The 17,778-nt window shown below is 42.0% G+C and overlaps 1 protein-coding gene across 5 annotated transcripts in view; it reads left to right on the plus strand.

Annotated features, from left to right (window-relative positions):
• LYN (LYN proto-oncogene, Src family tyrosine kinase) overlaps positions 1-17,778 on the plus strand; it is a 194,180-nt gene that overhangs the window by 14,142 nt on the left and 162,260 nt on the right. For 2 of the 5 annotated variants that reach the window (XM_030214543.1, XM_030214559.1), the window contains one exon: positions 5,948-6,028. The exons of the other annotated variants lie outside the window; for them this stretch is intronic. The gene's annotated coding sequence lies outside the window, so the exon portion shown is untranslated. The remainder of the gene's footprint in view (positions 1-5,947; positions 6,029-17,778) is intronic. 5 annotated transcript variants of the gene reach the window in all.

Below are 17,778 nucleotides of genomic sequence, written 5' to 3' on the forward strand. Positions count from 1 at the left end.
TCCTTAATAAGGAAGGCAAGTATCTAATGAAAGAACCCAGTAATATCCTGGGCAACCAACAGAGGGACTATAGGGTTAACTGACCAGAAGATCATGGAAGGTTTCTCCATGATGCAATCCCGATACATACCGTAGGTTATTGCCAAAAAGTCAGCATCAATGACACAAGGTTACAAATTAGCAGAATCAAAACCTCCATTTAGGTAAAGAATTCATTCAAGGATTTTTCCCGCTTGTCCCAATGCCCTGATGAGGCACTGACCTACCCTTAGTGAAGAATTGAGACCTTTCCTTAAGGAAGAATACAGCAAAGGATTATTGTTACCTGATTAGATGCCATGATTAACTTATAATGAATATAGCCCCACGATCAAAGTACAACCCACTGAATACAGAATGCAGACCACATGTTAAACCCCTGATAACTAGCTGTGTGAATAAAGCCCAATAAATCATTGGCCTAGGAGCATATCTGTACCTTTCGGGGAGTTATGACCCCGCCAAGTGTATCTTAGGATTGGCGATGGATATCCACCAACCTTTGAAGCCCTGGCAGTACTGTGATGCAGTAAAGAACGCCCAGGTAACGTGCCTCAAGGATCCATCACTCCCCAGTAGAAGTGCAGGTATCCTAAATCCCAACAGAGAGCAATTCAGGTCGCAAGCATCTGCTAAGGATCCTGAACTAGAAAATTAGGTTATTGTTGCTTGCCCAAAAATAAGTTGTGGAAATTATTATTATTATTATTTGGACCGTCTTAATAATTGCTTATGGACCATCCTTGACCGAACCTCTCCCCAGACTATGCCAGTCTAAAGTGCCATCTTATTCCCTATATAGGTTTGAGGTGACTTGCAACCTCCCAGAATACACCAATAGATAACACATACCCTACTGTAAGTATTCCATTATATCTGTTACTTAAAGTCAAGATTTTCAAATCCCTATGTTGGACCTGTTTTAAAACTCTGAACATCAGAATTCTGTTCGCTGAAAGGTGTAATAATCCCTATTATAACAAGTTAGAAGGTGGTGTTGTCACCAATAAACATAGATTGTGGGAATAATCCCATCACCTGGTATGACCTGATGGCACCTGCAACAGCTCCACTTTGTCATGATGACACCACCTAAAGTGGCATTATCCATAACCAGGAGTAACGCCCTAGCAGAGAACCTCCTGTATGAAGAAATGCCATCCGAAGATACAAATGTACCAATGCCTGCCCTCAAATAGATGCTCCATGTTACCTCTGGACTCAGTCAGTTTCTAATATAGGAGAAGAGGAGACAAATTTGTTAAAGACAGGAGGGAAAGACAGAGGAGTGAATGGGAATCCAGTGTTGGACTCCCCCAAAGGATGTGTTTGCCTGGGGCCCAGGTAGTGTGTTGACCTACCATGATCTCTCCGAACTTTCTCAAACCCTTCCACAACAAACCACAATGCGACACATGCTTTACTGGCCCCTTTTTGGGTGTTTTTTTTTCTTTTTTTTTTTAAATGCATTAACCAGAGACACACATCCTATATATAATAAAACGCACCTCCAACATTCTGAAGCTCACTGCATGGCTGAGGCATTCCTGCTCTCTGTATCCATCTCCTGAATTGACATCACATACTTCCGGGTTCGTCACAAGCAGAAGTGACCAACCACACGAGGTTTCTCGGCTTCAGAATGTTGGAGGTACATTCTATTAAATAGGATTGGTCAGTTCCTTGAAGCACAGCCAGAGCTCAGCGTCCTGCACAGTAACGCTCAGACACCAGAGAGAGAGGGGGGTGGGCCTGACACCAAAGAGGGGGAGGGAGGTATCACTGTCACACACACACTCTCTCTCACAGTCAATGTCTTTCTCTCTCTCACTCTCACACACTCTATGTCTCACACTGTATCACATTCACTCTCTATGTGTCACACAGTCACTCACACACTCTCTTGGTCTCCTACACTCAGTCTCACAGAGAGTCTGTGTCTCACACACTCTCTCTCTCGCACACACTGTATCTGTGTGAAACACTCTCTCTCACACTGTGTCTCACATACGTGCTTGCACACACTCTCATTCTCACACACACACACTCTCTCTCACACAGACACACTCGCACCCAGACTCACTCTCTCACACACACACACTCGCACATTCACTCTCTCTCTCTCTCACACAGTCACTCTCATATACACTCTCTCAAACATACACACTCCGACGAAAACCTTTCTAGCGCCAGTTTCATTTGTGTCAGAAACGGGCCTTTTTTGCTAGTAAAGACACATAATACTCAAAAGATTAGTCACAGATGAGTGAATGGGAATGCACTACCAAGGGCCATAATTATGTATGTGCATGTGGCACAGCACCAGGTCAGTGAAAACATGATATTTGAACTCACTATCGACTCTGCTCAGTCCAGCTGCTGTGGGGCTGAAGCCTCAAGACTGGCACATATTTAATAAGGATGCCTAAGTGGCCATAACTGAGCAACCTGGTCACATCATTGAGCAATACAGAGGAATAATGATTGATATATATATATATATATATTTTTAATAGTTGACCCACTATTCCCTTCTGGGTCCCATCACACAGTAGGTGAAAAATCATAAGGTGTTGTGTAAAGTGCCACCTATATCTTCTTCAACTCCTAATGCAGAGAGTACAGTAACATTGAGGTGCTGCAACTTGGGTTACTTCTCCGTATGCGCGTCGCTCCACAGTTGTCCAAACCAATTTCACTCCTAGAGTCCCCTGCAATTCCGCACCATCTACCTGTGATTTAACAAATTCGAATGATGTTTGAGTCGCCTGCAGATTAAGCTCCACAGGTATTTTTTTGGTACCACATCATTCATGTAAGTTATAAAGGACTAATCCCATTCCCAGTACAGATCCCAGTGGTGTTTTAGTGTCCATGCCCCTCTACTCGAGGAACTGGCTACTCGAGCATGAATATTATCCAGACCTGGATAACTTCCAGTGGCCCAGAAAGACCTGGGTATTTGATGCTGGCAGATGGATTAGACCTAGCGCTATCTGGGTCTTACGCAGCTTGCGCTTTTAAAAAGAATGCTGACGGCTATATGCTACATTTTTACCCTTTTCTTTTAATCTTGCTGTTTTTGTTTCTGTTTTTGTTTGTGTCACACCTCTCCACTCTCATCTCTCCCTACATTCCTCCCCGGGAACTCCATTCACTGGGTAAATCTCTCTTATCTGCACCCTTCTCCTCCACCGCTAACTCCAGACTCCGTTCCTTTTATCTAGCTGCACCATATGCCTGGAATAGACTTCCTGAGCCGGTACATCAAGCTCCATCTTGGCCGTCTTCAAATCTAGGCTAAAAGCCCACCTTTTTGATGCTGCTTTTAACTCCTAACCCTTACTCACTTGTTCAGCACCCTTACTTTATCATCCTCACTTTAATATTCCCTTATCTCTTGTTTGTCCTGTTTGTCTGTCCTAATTAAATTGTAAGCTCTGTCGAGCAGGGACTGTCTCTTCATGTTCAAGTGTACAGCGCTGCGTACATCTAGTAGTGCTTTAGAAATAATAATAAGTAGTAGTAGTAGTAATAGCATACAGCAGTGTTTCCCAAGTCCAGTCCTAGAGTACCCCTTCCCAGTCAGGTTTTCAGGATATCCACAATCAATATTCATGAACTTGAGTTGCATACACTGCCTCCATTATACACAAATCTCTTTCATGCATATTCATTGTGGATGTCCTGAAAACTTGACCGGCAAGGGGTCCTTTAGGACCGGACTTGGGAAACACTGGCATATACTGTCTAGTAAGAACACACATTATAATTTAAACAGTACTGAAATTCCCATCTCTGCTAGTTACCACATCTTAAAAAGGGTACAGTGGAAATAGGAAAGATACAGAAAAAGAGAAGGCTAAAGAGGATTGAATGGCTCCCCTATGAAGAAAAGCTAAGCAGTTTGGGGCTCCAGGTTGAAGATGAGATGAGTAAGGGAGGATGTGGTAGAAGTTTAGGAAATCATGAGTGGGGTTGAAGACGGAGGCGTAGCCAGAAGTCCATGTCTGGGGGGTCCCAAAGGTGAACTGAGGGGGCCTGGTATTCTCTCCTCCTCTCTCCTCCTCCACCACTGCTGCCATTGCCACATATTAAAATGTTATCTTTGGTGGTGGGGATGCCAAGCCCCAGCAGCCAAAGATGTATTCTGTGCAAGTCCCACTTGTGCTGCCAGAGCAGCTTTGCAGTTGGCAGCACACTTCAGCCGCTGACATTGGCACTCCCGCACATGCTCAGTTCAGTCACTGAAGTGAGTATCCATGACAGAGCCGGCATTAGCGGCCAAAGCGCACCTGGTGAATTAAGTGCTGCTCGTTCTGCACAAGCAGGACTCGTGCAGGAGACGTCCTCAGCTGATGGGGCTTGGCATCCCCCCGCCAGCCATGAAAGCAGAAGGAGCCCGAGCCGAAGGTGAGAAGGCCCACCCGAGACCCCCCCATGGCTATGCCACTGGTCAAAGAGGCAAAATAGAGAATGATTGATTACACTTTTAAAATAGTTAAGACTAGGGGATACTCCCAGAAATGAACAAGTAGCAGATTGAAAACCAGAGAAATTATTGTTTTCACTCCATGTGCAGTCAAGCTGTGGAATTTATTCTCAGAGGATATGGTCAAGGCATCTGGAATTGTTTAAATGGGGTTTAGTCAAGTTCCTGGAGGAAAACTCCATAAACCATTATTAGCCAGGTGGACGTAAGGAAAGCCACTGCTTGTCCATTGAAGTGAGCAATAAGGAATCGCTCCTGTCTTTGGGTTATCTTATATTCTTAAGCAAATGCAGGACCAATGTTTTTTTATAGACACAAGCTCTGCTGACACAGACGTTGATATATCATATTGATGCTGCTGTTTTAAAGCACCTTGAGCAAGCAAAAGAACAATAAAAGAACCCAGTGAGAACATGTGACATGGAAAGTTTGCTGATGCCAGCCTTTTTTGTCGCTTAGGCTACATCAGTTTATCAAGGAAGTGTAAAATGTTGCCAGATAAAAGGAGACAGCTCATGGCTGTATTACAATAGTCATTACAAATACTTTGTTTCGATTCAGCCTGCAGAGCTCTGGCAAGTTTCTTAAAGAGGGAAAATACACTTTTTGCCAAACTGCAGGATTCTCCAAAGTTGGGAAAATGCTGCACAGATCCTGTGTGACATGTTAAATTGAGGACTTTCTGCTGGTGTTCACCTTCTCATTAGTCTTAAATGGTGTGTTGCAACATCCAAAATTATCTGGGCTAAAGAAAGCCATATTTGTGTCAACATTTTGTCATTGCCCACCACACACTTAATAAAAACGTCTTGATAAATTAGTATTTATTCAGTTTAGCCACAAAGACACAATTGTTTTGTGATATTCAGAATAGGCTGAGAATTTTTCTTTAACCATAGCTTATAATAGTAAATCTTGGTGACAGCATGCCTGTTCTGATGTATGTACAGTCATTTAGTATAGTTTATAGAAAGCATAGTTTAGCAAATATTCAGTGTTGGGTTCCCTATCAGGAGTAGCGGTTTTACAAAGAAGCACATAAAAGAGCAGAATCACTCGAAGATTTGAACGCGTTGGTTCCGGATTTGACAGAACTGTTCAAGGGAATCCAAGCTAGAAATTTCTCATTTTTGTACTTTAGAGATGGGTGTTAAATGTCAAGAGAAGTAACCATAGTTGCCCTCCTTTATATGTATTTATGTAACACTGGTTTGTCTGAATTTTTGGTGGTTGCCACTGTTCGATAAGAGTCATAGATGTGTTCTGTTTGAATTCTGAGATCAGTGCCTCTCATCTTCCATGGTGCTGTATGCAGGGCCGCGGACTACAGCCCCTTGTCATGGAATTCTGTGTTCAGTGGACTTAGGGCCAGATGCACTAAACTTAACTAATCACTAGTCTTATTTTTCATTCCAGCTGTCTTAAACTGGAATATGTTGAAAACCTAATAATATTGAACATCAACCGAACTTTTTCAGAGTCTTCTTAAATGCTAAGGTACGTCTGCTCGAGTTTCAGTGCATAACTAGTGTTTTATTTAATTCTGACAAATATTTAGGGCCCTGTTTACTAAGCCGCATTATAGGAGCGTTAGCATCCTTAATGCCAGTTAGCCGTGTATATGCGTTAACCATGTACATGCCTGCAATAATCCCTATAGGCAGCGTTCGTGCTAATTGTAGGCACGTTAAAAACGCTAACGCGCCTTAGTAAACAGGGCCCTACATTTTGACATATCTAGAAAGAAGGGTTTTTAATAACAAGTGACTTTGGATACATAGCTTTGCTTTAGTTGGAGTATGGCTAATTTAAAATGGAACAATTGAGTAGCAAAGACAAGCCCTTATTTTGGTTCTGTTCATTTCCATGTGCCAATAATATCAATTTGCCTGTTTAGTTTGGGGACATAAGAAGTAAGGAAGTGCAGTGGAAGGGAAGGTTAATTCTGCTTTACATTGCTCAGACGGGCATTCTTTAGGAGTGGAAGGGAAGAACATAAAATGGCGAATTTCTCTCCCCCTTGGCCCTCCCTCCTCCTTATCTCTCTCTCTCCGACACAAATGCACGCGCACACCCTTACTTCAGTCCTTCCACCTGTTCAGTTGTCACAGAGATGTCCAATACTTTTAAACCTTAGCATTTCTTGATTTTTCTCCTTTTATGTTTCTTTCTTGGGCCTTTTGCAATTTTTCCTCTTTTCTTTATTCCTCAAGTGAGGTTTCCAGTTTTCTCATAGTTTTTCCTTATTTATTCATTTTCTGTCTCTTCTCTTTGATTTCTAAGTAGCCTTTTCTTTTACTTATTCTGTTCTCTTGGCCTTTCCCCTAAATTTTTTTACATCCTGCTTCTTTTCTGTGTTCCATTTTTGTTATCCTTTTTGCTTTATCTTACCTATTCTGTCACACCCCTGTTACTCCTCTCCTATTCAAAGGCATTTCCTCTCTCCCAGCACTTATCCTTCCCCACCTCTTACATACAGCTTTCCTGGTGCAGATCATTCACCTCGCCCTCATATTTTATCAACCCCTCATTTCTTGTCACACTTCCTCCACTTATCCTCTTTCATCTTTCTTCCCCTTCATACTTTCATCTCCCCTCTTTTGACCTTCCTGTATTCTTCCCCTTCTCTGTTTCTTTTCTTCACTCTTCCCCTACCATCCTGTTCTCCCACCTCCACCTCTCCTTATCTGTCTCACCACCCTGTTTCCCTCTTTCTTTTTTCCTCTTCCATTTTTCCTCCACATCAGCCCCATCCCTGATCTTTTGGCGCGTGTCTGATACATGGGTCTGAAAAATACTTTTTATTTTCGGGCGCACGTAACAGACGCGTGCCAAGTGGCATTAGACCCAGTTACACTCAGTCAAGAATTAATTCTCTCTCTATATATATATGTGTGTGTGTATATTTGGATTTATTTACCGCCTTTTTGAAGGAATTCATTCAAGGCGGTGTACAGCAAGAATAAGTCAAACATAAGCAATAGACAATTACAGCAGTAAAAATATTCAACATTTTAATAGGCAGCGTAGATGGAACAAATCGATAGATAAGACAGAGTAACAGGAGTAAGAAAATAAAGGACTAGTTAAGGAGCATTGCAAATGAGGTCAGAAAGTTGCTTGAACATTATCTTGGCTAGGATAGGAGTGGATAAACATGTCCTGCTCTAATATGTGCAGCCGGTGTCATTTACTATACATATATATAAAATATACAAGGTTTAATAATTTGAAAATGTGACGCCCAATTATAAATTTTTACAGAATTGTTCTGGGAGGGGTGAGGTGATCATGATTTCGTTTAATTATTGGGGGGAACCTTAAAGTTAATGGAAGGAGTGTGCAGAGCCTAAAAAATACTTAATACCCTTTAATTGGCCCTGACTGGGTTGTATTTTTCTCGGTGATTTAGCATCGGAAAGTTTGGAAAGGAACGTTACTCCCTTTTTGAGATCCCCCCACGCCCCCCCCCCCCCCACACCTCCACCGATGGATGTTCCTCTCTCTGTTTCTCCTCACCCCATCTGATTTTTTGTTTTGTTTTTGGTTGGTCAGTGAGTTCAGGCAGATGATGCATAAACATTTAAGATGAACTTAAATAAATATTTGGCAGATCACCATATGGTGTCTTAGCTGCACCTGCTCAGTGTTAGTAATGTCAAGGCTACAAATACTTGGGAGCTTGCAGGTGGATTAGGGGTGAATAAAGTGCTTCATCTAGTCTAAAGCTCACGAGTATTGTGTGCTATTATGTAACTTAATCACTTTTTTTCTGCATTTGAAAATGTTTTGTAAGTGTGAAGGCGTGTACTTGCCCTGCCAGGTAACTCTGGCAGGACCAGGAAACTTGAACTACAAACACAAATGAATCCTGGGACTGGCAGTACAAGCATATTGTATGAACACAACATCCCAGGAACTGTGCTGAGTCATACAGCTACACCTCGCTGCTTCTCCCTTAGGCCCTTGGCTTAGAGAAAGGTTTGCAGGCAAGAGTGGTTATTCCAGAACTTACTGCATCAGGGACTAAGATAACCTTACTTAGTTTTTGTGAAGAATGTGGGTTGGGCCAGCCTTAGCAATGTAGGGGCCCTATACCCTCCTTGAGGGTATGTAAGAACACCAAAACAGGACCTCTATATGCTTTCTTTGTATTATATTTTTATATGCATGTTACTAAGTATATACAAGCTTTTTTATTTGGTTTTATGATAAGTAGTAGTAGAACCCTGGTATGGCAGTGTCCTGTTGGTTATCTTCCTTCCACCAGGTCTCAGAGATGCCTATTATCTCTGTCTTTTTATTTAGTGCAATATATTCCATCTTATTTCTTAGGCTTCTGGCATTTGATTCTGGTCTTTCCTTCCATGATTGAATATCAGAGGTCCTAAAACTTGGGTTTCTCTCCCTGTGGCACCTTCGATCTATCCATAGCTCATTGAGTCCACCTACTCTCCGTACTCTGATTCATGCATTTCTCATTTCTAGGTTAAATTACTACAACACTGTCTATACCGGTATCATCAAAAATGAGCTCCGCTGTCTTCAGACTTTACAAAATATAGCAGCCCAATTTCTTTGTTGGGCAAGGAGAACAGACCTCATTACACATCTCTTATGTTCACTACACTGGCTTCCATTCCAATTTCGAATCAAATTTAAGATTCTTTGTCTAGCATTTAAAGCTCACCACCTGAACATTCCTGCCTATGTATCTGCTGTAGTCATTCCATACATTCCAGATAGGTCTCTTCATTCTTTGGATTCTCACTGTCTAGTCTTACCCTACTACTACTACTTATCATTTCTATAGCGCTACTAGACGTACGCAGCCTAAACAAGCCTGTTTTGAACTTACTAAGAATTCAGCATTTTTTTTTCATGGCATCAAAATTATGGAACTCATTTCTACTGTATATTTGATCTGAGTCCTTCTTATCTAGGTTTAAGATGCATCTCAAAGCTTATTTTTTGAAAGAGCCTATGGCCTACCTTTGGTATAATTGGTGGTGTTTGTTACCCCTGGTTGATAAGAGTCGTCTCGGTCCCTGTCCTCCAGCTTTCTATCCTTTCATAGTTTTGATTTTGTATGAATGTATGCATACTACTATCCTGTCAAATTTGTGGCGTTCGTTTCTGTACCTGATGTTTTAGTATTAACTGTAGTGACCTGTTATTTTCAGATATTGTGGTATATCAAGAAATTGCAATAAACATTTACATAAACTTAAACATTTGCATACAGGTATTTCAAACAGTGTTTGTTATTCCTTGTTACAAGTTGCTTATCAGTTGACAGTGATAATTTACAGTCTTTAAAATCTATCTGCTCTTTATTTAAAACCCTTTACTGTCCAAATGTTCCCATCAATCTGTTCCCATATGGCTTATTACGGAAACATTGGGCACTAAAGGGTTATTAAAGTCACCTGGGTTTTTATGGTGTTAATTCAGCTTTGCTATTGGGATGCCCTATCTTCACTGGCTTGGTGATATCTTTTAAGGATATCTTGCTCTGTACCATGCACTTATGAGTAACTGTCAGCCTTCCCCAGTTTCTAGTTTAAAAGCTGCCCTATCTTTTAAAATGTTGATGCCAGCAGCCTGATTCCACCTTGTGACCAATAAACAAGGGCTATTAATAACACTTTAAGTAAAAGCCAATAAATTTGAGTCTCGCAATAAAACCTTGAGTCACACGATAAAACTTGACATGCCGTGTCCAGTTTTATTGTGTGACTCAGTTTTATTGTGAGATGCCATTTTATTGTATTTTTTTATTTTTATACATTTCAAAATTACAGTCATTTCCAAGGTCAGTGGTACCAGAAATAAAGCAATACAGCATAATAAAGAAAACATTAGTTCAAGAAAACAGATAAAACAATTAACCACAAATAGGAAAAGAAGAAAGGAAACTTGTATAGATAAAAATTAAATTAAATTCAAGTACGAGACATTCCTGTATAGTCATCCCAGACTGTCCAAACAGTGATTTCTTAACTCTAGGATTTCTCACATGGACCTTCAGTTCCTCCTTTATAGTAATAAACATTAATAGTGGTTTAGGGTCAAAAAGTAATACGTTTTAGTTTGTGCCCTCTTTTGCTTCTGATCGTCTTCCCCTAAATTTGTATCTGAGGCAATGGAAGGTTAGAGGAGAAATCATCAATCTGTGTTGGTGCTTTTTAAGTCATGTTATGTGCTCCTTAATGCGACTTAAAGGGCCCTAACGCAGGTCGATTTAATTTGCTGTGGTGAAATTGCCTTATATAGAAACATGATTCCTGGCAATAGTCATTTGGGGTGCTGGGGGTATGGGTGCTTTCATGTTGGGGGGGGGGGGGGGTAATAGGGGTAATGCATTTGATATACTGCCTTTCTATGGAACAACCAAAGAGGTTCACATATTATAGACAGGTACATTCTCTATCCCTAGTGGGCTTACAGTCTAGCGCATGTCCTTTATCCAGTTCTCTGGTCACCCAGTTGAACAAATCAATCATATTTGATTGACACAATTTTCCATTGGAGACCATGTTGCCTCAGATCTTATAACCCGTTAGATTCTAGAAAGTTCACTGTTTTTTTTTATTGTTTATAAATTTAAATTATACATTCACAAGAATATCTCTTGTTTAAGTAACACAGAACAAAATATATTCCATACAAATTAATATAGAAGAAAACAATTTTAAATCTTCCTTAGACCACTACAAAACAGAAGGAGGGAGGAGAAACTCCAAGCCAGGAGAAAGCAAAAGGAAGAATAGTGGATATAAAACATCCCATATAAGAAGCATAAGGTTTAACAGATTACCCCCCTTATATTATAGAAAAGTCCAAAAGCAAACACTCAGATGATTTTCTTCATATCTAGAAAACTCCTTAATTGTTCTGGTACAAAGAAAGGGGATGGGACTTGATATATCGCCTTTCTGTGGTTTTTGCAGCTACATTCAAAGAGGTTTACATAGTATATACAGGTACTTTTTGTACCTGGGGCAGTAGAGGGTTAAGTGACTTGCCCAGAGTCACAAGGATCTGCAATAGGAATCAAACCCAGTTCCCCAGGATCTATGTTCGCTGCACTAACCACTAGGCTACTCTTCCACTCGGGTTCAAAGAAGACATATTTGGTTCCTCATAGTTTAATCATTAATTTACACGGATAGGCCAATAAGAAAGTGGCACCAAGATCTCTGGTTTCTTTCATCATAACTAGAAATTGTTTCCTTCTTTCTTGGGTAGATTTTGTTACATATAGATAAATCCATACACGTTTACCACAAAATAATTCCGATGCATGCTAAAATATAATCTCAAAATTGCATTAAAGTCTTGCTCAAAAACCAGAGAAACCAGCAGTGTAGCCCTTTCTGATGATTCACACAAAAATTCTTCCAAGATAGCTGAAATATTATTCACATCTAGCTGAGTCTCTTGGACCCATCCACCTTCCAAGTCACCCTGGGATTTTCGTATAGGTATAAGCACATAATAAATCTTAACTGGAGGAATAGTTTCTAGGGAATATTTCAAAACTGTAATAAGATTGTTGAACAAATCATAAGGTAACGTTCCAAGAGTCTTTGGAAAATTTAGGAACCTTAAGTTCAGCCTGCGATTAAAATTCTCAATATTCTCCAATTTCCTGTGTATCGCTAAATTATCTTTCACCACTGAACTTTTAAATTGAAGCAGTGTTCTTATTTCACCTTGGACTTGATCAATCTGGGATGAAAATTCAGTTTTAACTTGTTCCACTGCTTTGGTTAAATCCTCGCATCTTCTGCCCCAGATCCTTAACCTTGTTAGAAGTGTTCTCATTAAATCTAGTTTTTGTAAGAGTCTCCAGACATTCTCAAGTGTTACCTCCAGAGGAGAAAGTGAACAAACACCAGCGCCAGATGATTTTCTTTCCGGGAGCATAACGCTGTTTGGAACTCCCTCCTTAGCAGTCACCCACAGCACTTCTAGCATCAGATTGCTCTACCCGTTGATCTGACGCTAGCTCAAACGCCAGACAAGGAAGCACTGAGGACGATGGGGGTGAAAGAGATGTTCACATACAAAGTGAAGGCGATCCTCCTTCCTCACTCTTAACAGGGTGCGCTTACCCAAAAGTTAAGGGGGTTCTGACTTTGTAGTGTTTGATGAGTTGCTGACTCGGGGGTGGCCCCCCAAAGCATGGAGGGTGTGCTCTTGACCACCCTTTTCCTCTTCGTATGCGGCATTAGTAGAATGGAAATTTTCAGTAGCAATTTAACCCGTGACTCACTCACACATTCATTGCTGCCACCATCTTGAGCTCCTCCCCCCCTCAACAGCATTTCTATTAATTTTCTAAACGCCAAAGTGAAGTTTACCAGCTTGTAGTTTCCCACTTCTTGCCTGTCCCACTTTTGTGAAGTAGGACCACATCCACTCATCTCCAATCCTGCAGAACCTCTCCTGTCTCCAAGGATCTATTAAATAAATCCTTGAGAGGTCCCGCCATCATTTCTGAGATGCCTCATTATTCTGGGATGTATCCCATCCGGCCCCTGCCCACTTTCAGTTTTTCAAGTTGGTCATAAACACTTTCTTCTGTGAACAGAGCAGTGCCTACTCCATTCCCATATATACCCTTGGCAGCCATCCTCAGTCCTTCTCCAGGATTTTCTGTCTTGAATACTGAACTGAAGTATTTGTTTAGCATCTCCACTTTTTCCTTGTCCACACAGTGGGACTCGGCATCTTTCAGTCTTGCAATTCCATTTCTAGCCTTCTCCTTTCTCTTGCCTCCAACATATTTGAAAAAAAATGTTTTGTCACTTCTCTTTATATCTTTAGTCATTTTTCTTCTGCCAGTGCTTTCACTAGCCATATTTTCCTCTTTGTTTCTTTGAGTTTTACCTGGTAATCTGTTTTTTTTTTCATTGCGGTTTTCTGTATTTCTTGAAAGCTGCCTCTTGTGTCTTTATTTCTTAAGACATTTGTTTGGAGAACCATATAGGCTTCCCCTTTCTTCCGCTTTTGTATACTTTCCTTTATTCTAGTTCTATCCTTTTTGAGATGGGGTGACCAGAACTGCCCACAATATTCAAGGTGTGGCTGCTGCATTGATGTGTACAGAAGCATGATGATATTCTCAGTTTTATTCTCTATCCCTTTTGAATAATCCATAATATTCTATTTGCTTTTTTAGGAGCTGCAGCAGACTAGGCTGAAAAATTTCAACATATTATCCGCAATAGCTCCAAGATCTTTTTCTTGGGTGGTGACTTATAACATGGAACTCAAAATTGTGTATGTGTAACTGGGATTATTTTTCCATGTGTGCATCATTTTGCATTTGCCCACATTAAATTTAATCTGTCATGTATCCTTCCACAAATCCTTGCAATCCTCTGCTGTTTTAACTGTTTTGAATCATTTTTTTGTCATCTGCAAATTTGGTCACCTCAGTCACCACTGCCTTTTCCAGATCATTTGTGAAAATGTCAAACAGCGGGGCCCGCTAGGTCGGTCCTTGGGGCATGCCACTCTTAGATCTTTTCTTATTTGGAAAACTGACAAATTATTCCTACTTCTCTGTTACCTTTCTTTAACCAGTTATCAGTCCACATTACTTTTTAATTTCCCGAGAAGTCTCTCATGAGGGACTTTTTATCAAATTTCTTCCAAAAAATCCAAATAACTATATCAACCGGCTCACCTTTATACACATTTGTTTACACCTTCAAGAATACTGCAAACAAATACTTATTCAGTGCTTTCTTTTTTCCATGATTGCTCTCCAGACAGTCCTCTCATTCACCTGTATTACAGCCCCCTCCCCCCCCCCCCCCCCCCCCCCCCACACACTAGCTCTGGAAAACATTTGTCAGTTTGTTTTACTGCCTAATCATTTTTAATTCTCTTTGCACCTTGGGCTGACAATCCTGATTCCCTCAGCATTCCCAGGGGTTTTTACACATGCAGCCACTAGGGGCAGGAGAGAGTGGGAATCGCTCCTGGATGGCAGACCCTCCTGTGGACTACCAGGGATAATAGGTAGATCCGGATGGGGGTAGTCTAGGGAGGGGGCCATTTCAGAGGCACCTTTCTTGGGGCTGGCCCTGCTATCCATGTCTTGTCTACTTTCATTATCTGTACCTCTTCTATCCTATTGTTGGACTGTAAGCCACTCTGAAGGCATTCACAAAGAGTGGAACTAAACCTTATTAAAATTGAAAACTTGTAAACTCATCTTGGGAGAGGGGGGCGGGAGGCGGATTGCAATCGTCAGGAACAGTGTCACAAGGAGGAGTGGCCTAGTGGTTAGGGTGGTGGACTTTGGTCCTGAGGAACTGAGTTTGATTCCCACTTCAGGCACAGGCAGCTCCTTGTGACCAGGGGCGTATCTGCGTGGGGCCTCAGGGGCCTGGGCCCCCGCAGATTTCGCCCTGGACCCCCCTACCGCTGCCAACCCTCCCCCTCCGTTGCTCGCCTACCTTCGCTGGCGGGGGACCCCAACCCCCGCCAGCCGAGGTCCGCGTCCTCCTGCCGCTGCCGGCTGCCTTTGGTCCTTTAATTCTTCCATTGAAGCTGGCGCCGACGAAAGTTTCTTTTGAGTCTGACGTCGCTGCACGTTGTACGTGCAGGACGTCAGACTCAGAAATTGTTTCTGAGTCTGACGTCCTGCACGTACAACGTGCAACGTGCAGCGACGTCAGATTCAAAAGAAACTTTTTCGTCGGCGCCAGCTTCAATGGAAGAATGAAAGGACCAAAGGCAGCCGGCAGCGGCAGGAGGACGCGGACCTCGGCTGGCGGGGGTTGGGGTCCCCCGCCAGCGAAGGTAGGCGAGCAACGGAGGGGGAGGGTTAGCAATGGCAGCGGCTGGGGGGAGGGGGATCGGCAATGGCGGCGGCGGCGGCGGCGGCGGCGGCGGGGGGGGGGGGCTATAATGTGCCCCCCCTCTCTGGCCCTGGCCCCCCCCTACCGCCGCAGTTCAGATACGCCCCTGCTTGTGACTCTGGGCAAGTCACTTAACCCTCCATTGCCCCATGTAAGCCGCATTGAGCCTGCCATGAGTGGGAAAGCGCGGGGTACAAATGTAGCAAAAAAAAAAATTAGTGAGGGTTAAAATGACAGAAGCACTTATGTGGGTCCCTGCTGATATTCACTTGGACTCCTCATAAGTATCTTATGCAGGTCCTATTTGAGTATCGCCCAGAACCCGTGTAAGTGCTAGCGGCAAGCGGGCTAATTTATCCAGCGATGTTCAGTGTTTAAAAAACCGCTGAGTACCGTCGGCTAAATATCAGCCGAACTGGTTCTATTTCTGCTATTGAAAAACTCCCAAATTAACATTGAGCAGATGATAATCTCCTATCAAAAACATATTCACTTTTATTAAAATCTAAAAGTCATCTGTATGTGCTGGAGTTTTGTAGATCTCATGGGTGTAACCCAGAAAACTTCCTCACTGCCCCAAACCTTTGTTTCCTACTGACTTTAACACTATGGTTCACATGAAGTGCAGCTCCTTCCCCTTTTCTGCCTGCCCTGTCCTTCCTCAACAGCTGCTTCTTTTTCCTATGACGAGAATCGGTTGAAACATCACACTTGTGCAAGAATCTGTCATTTCTTACTTATGAATAAAGTTGCAGTTTCTTGGTTTTCTAATTTTTTTGAAGGTAATAAATAGAAATAAAACCATAGAAAAGAAAATAAGATGATACTTTTTTATTGGACTAACTTAATACATTTTTGATTAGCTTTCAAAGGTAACCCCCTTCTTCAGATCAGAAATTTTTTGAATAAGCTTGCAGTTTACAAGATTCAAAAGGTTTACCTATTTGACGTTAAATGTGTTCACAACCCACTTTTCCTCAGCACTACTGGGGACAATTTTTCAAAGTGAGACTCTGTAGGTAAACCGATCTTTTTCCATGGAAAAAGACCCTTTCAAAACTGCACAGCCCTTACCCCAAGTGCAGGGAGCAGGGGCATCGCCAGGTTGTGCTTTCAAACGTACACATGAAGGTAATTCTAGAAGTGGTGCCTTCTTTTGGGCACCCTGATGTTTATTTATTTAGATTTTGCTCACACCTTTTTCATTAGTAGCTCAAGTTACATTCAGGTACTCTGAATATTTCTCTGTCCCAGGAGGGCTCACAATCTAAATTTGTACCTGAGGCAATGGAGGGTTAAATGACTTGCCCAAGATCATAAGGCGCAGCAGCAGGATTTGAACCGACCACCTCTGGATTACAAGACCGGTGCTCTAACCACTAGGCCACTCCTCCACTCCTGTTGTGCAGTGAGAGCCCATTCTGTAATGGCATCTGGGTGCAAGGAGTTTGTTATAGAATAACACTGCAACCTGATATGAGCCCACCTGAAATGGTGCCCACAGTTACACCAGCCATAGACATAACCTAATTGCAGGTACCTAAATGTGGCGAGGTTGTGCATATTATTATGTAAGCATGTGTAACTGACAGCACCTCCCATGCCCTTTAATGCTCTGCCCATGTGAATGCCTCCTTGCATTTATGCACTAAAAATTAAAACATGTTAATGCATGTTATGGCCGCTGATATGGGTCATGTTTCATCACCAGCTCTTCCGGAGAGCCATAAACCTAATTAGAGTTATAATCCATGATCTCAAAAAAAAAAAATCTTCAAATCAGGACCACCAATGCCCAAGGAAAAAGTGCTTATGAACCTTTTGTATAACTGGACCAACTTTTGGATTCAATCTGCTCAAGAGAAACTGGCTAGATCCATGTCAGTCTGGAATCAAACCAGGTTATGGAACAGAAACAGTCCTCGTATCCCTACTAGATGATCTTCACAGAAACCAAGACGGGATTTGCCTCGGTGTTAGTACAGCTAGATTTCTCAGCAGCGTTTGACACTGTGGATAACAATATCATGCTCAAGAAAGCATAAAGGCAAACGATCTGCAAACTCCAAGGCAGGAAAATAAACGAAGCAGATCGTTACAAAACAAACCGTAATTTATTAATAAAAACCATTAAAATATATGTATATACAAACAGCCCGACACAGGCCGTGTTTCGCCCAACAGGGCTGCTTCAGGGGCTACACAGCAATCCTTTACTGTCAAAGTGTAATTGATATATATCGGATATATCTCTCTATATAAAAGGCAACACCAACGTTCTATGAAGCCTCCAGCCGGAAGTGTGAAGGGGGCGAGATATCCGGTTTCCCTATGAGTGTCTGCCCCGCCCTCTCTGTAACACAG

This window comes from Microcaecilia unicolor, chromosome 1, assembly GCF_901765095.1.
Source record: "Microcaecilia unicolor chromosome 1, aMicUni1.1, whole genome shotgun sequence".
Classification (NCBI taxonomy): Eukaryota; Metazoa; Chordata; class Amphibia; order Gymnophiona; family Siphonopidae; genus Microcaecilia; species Microcaecilia unicolor.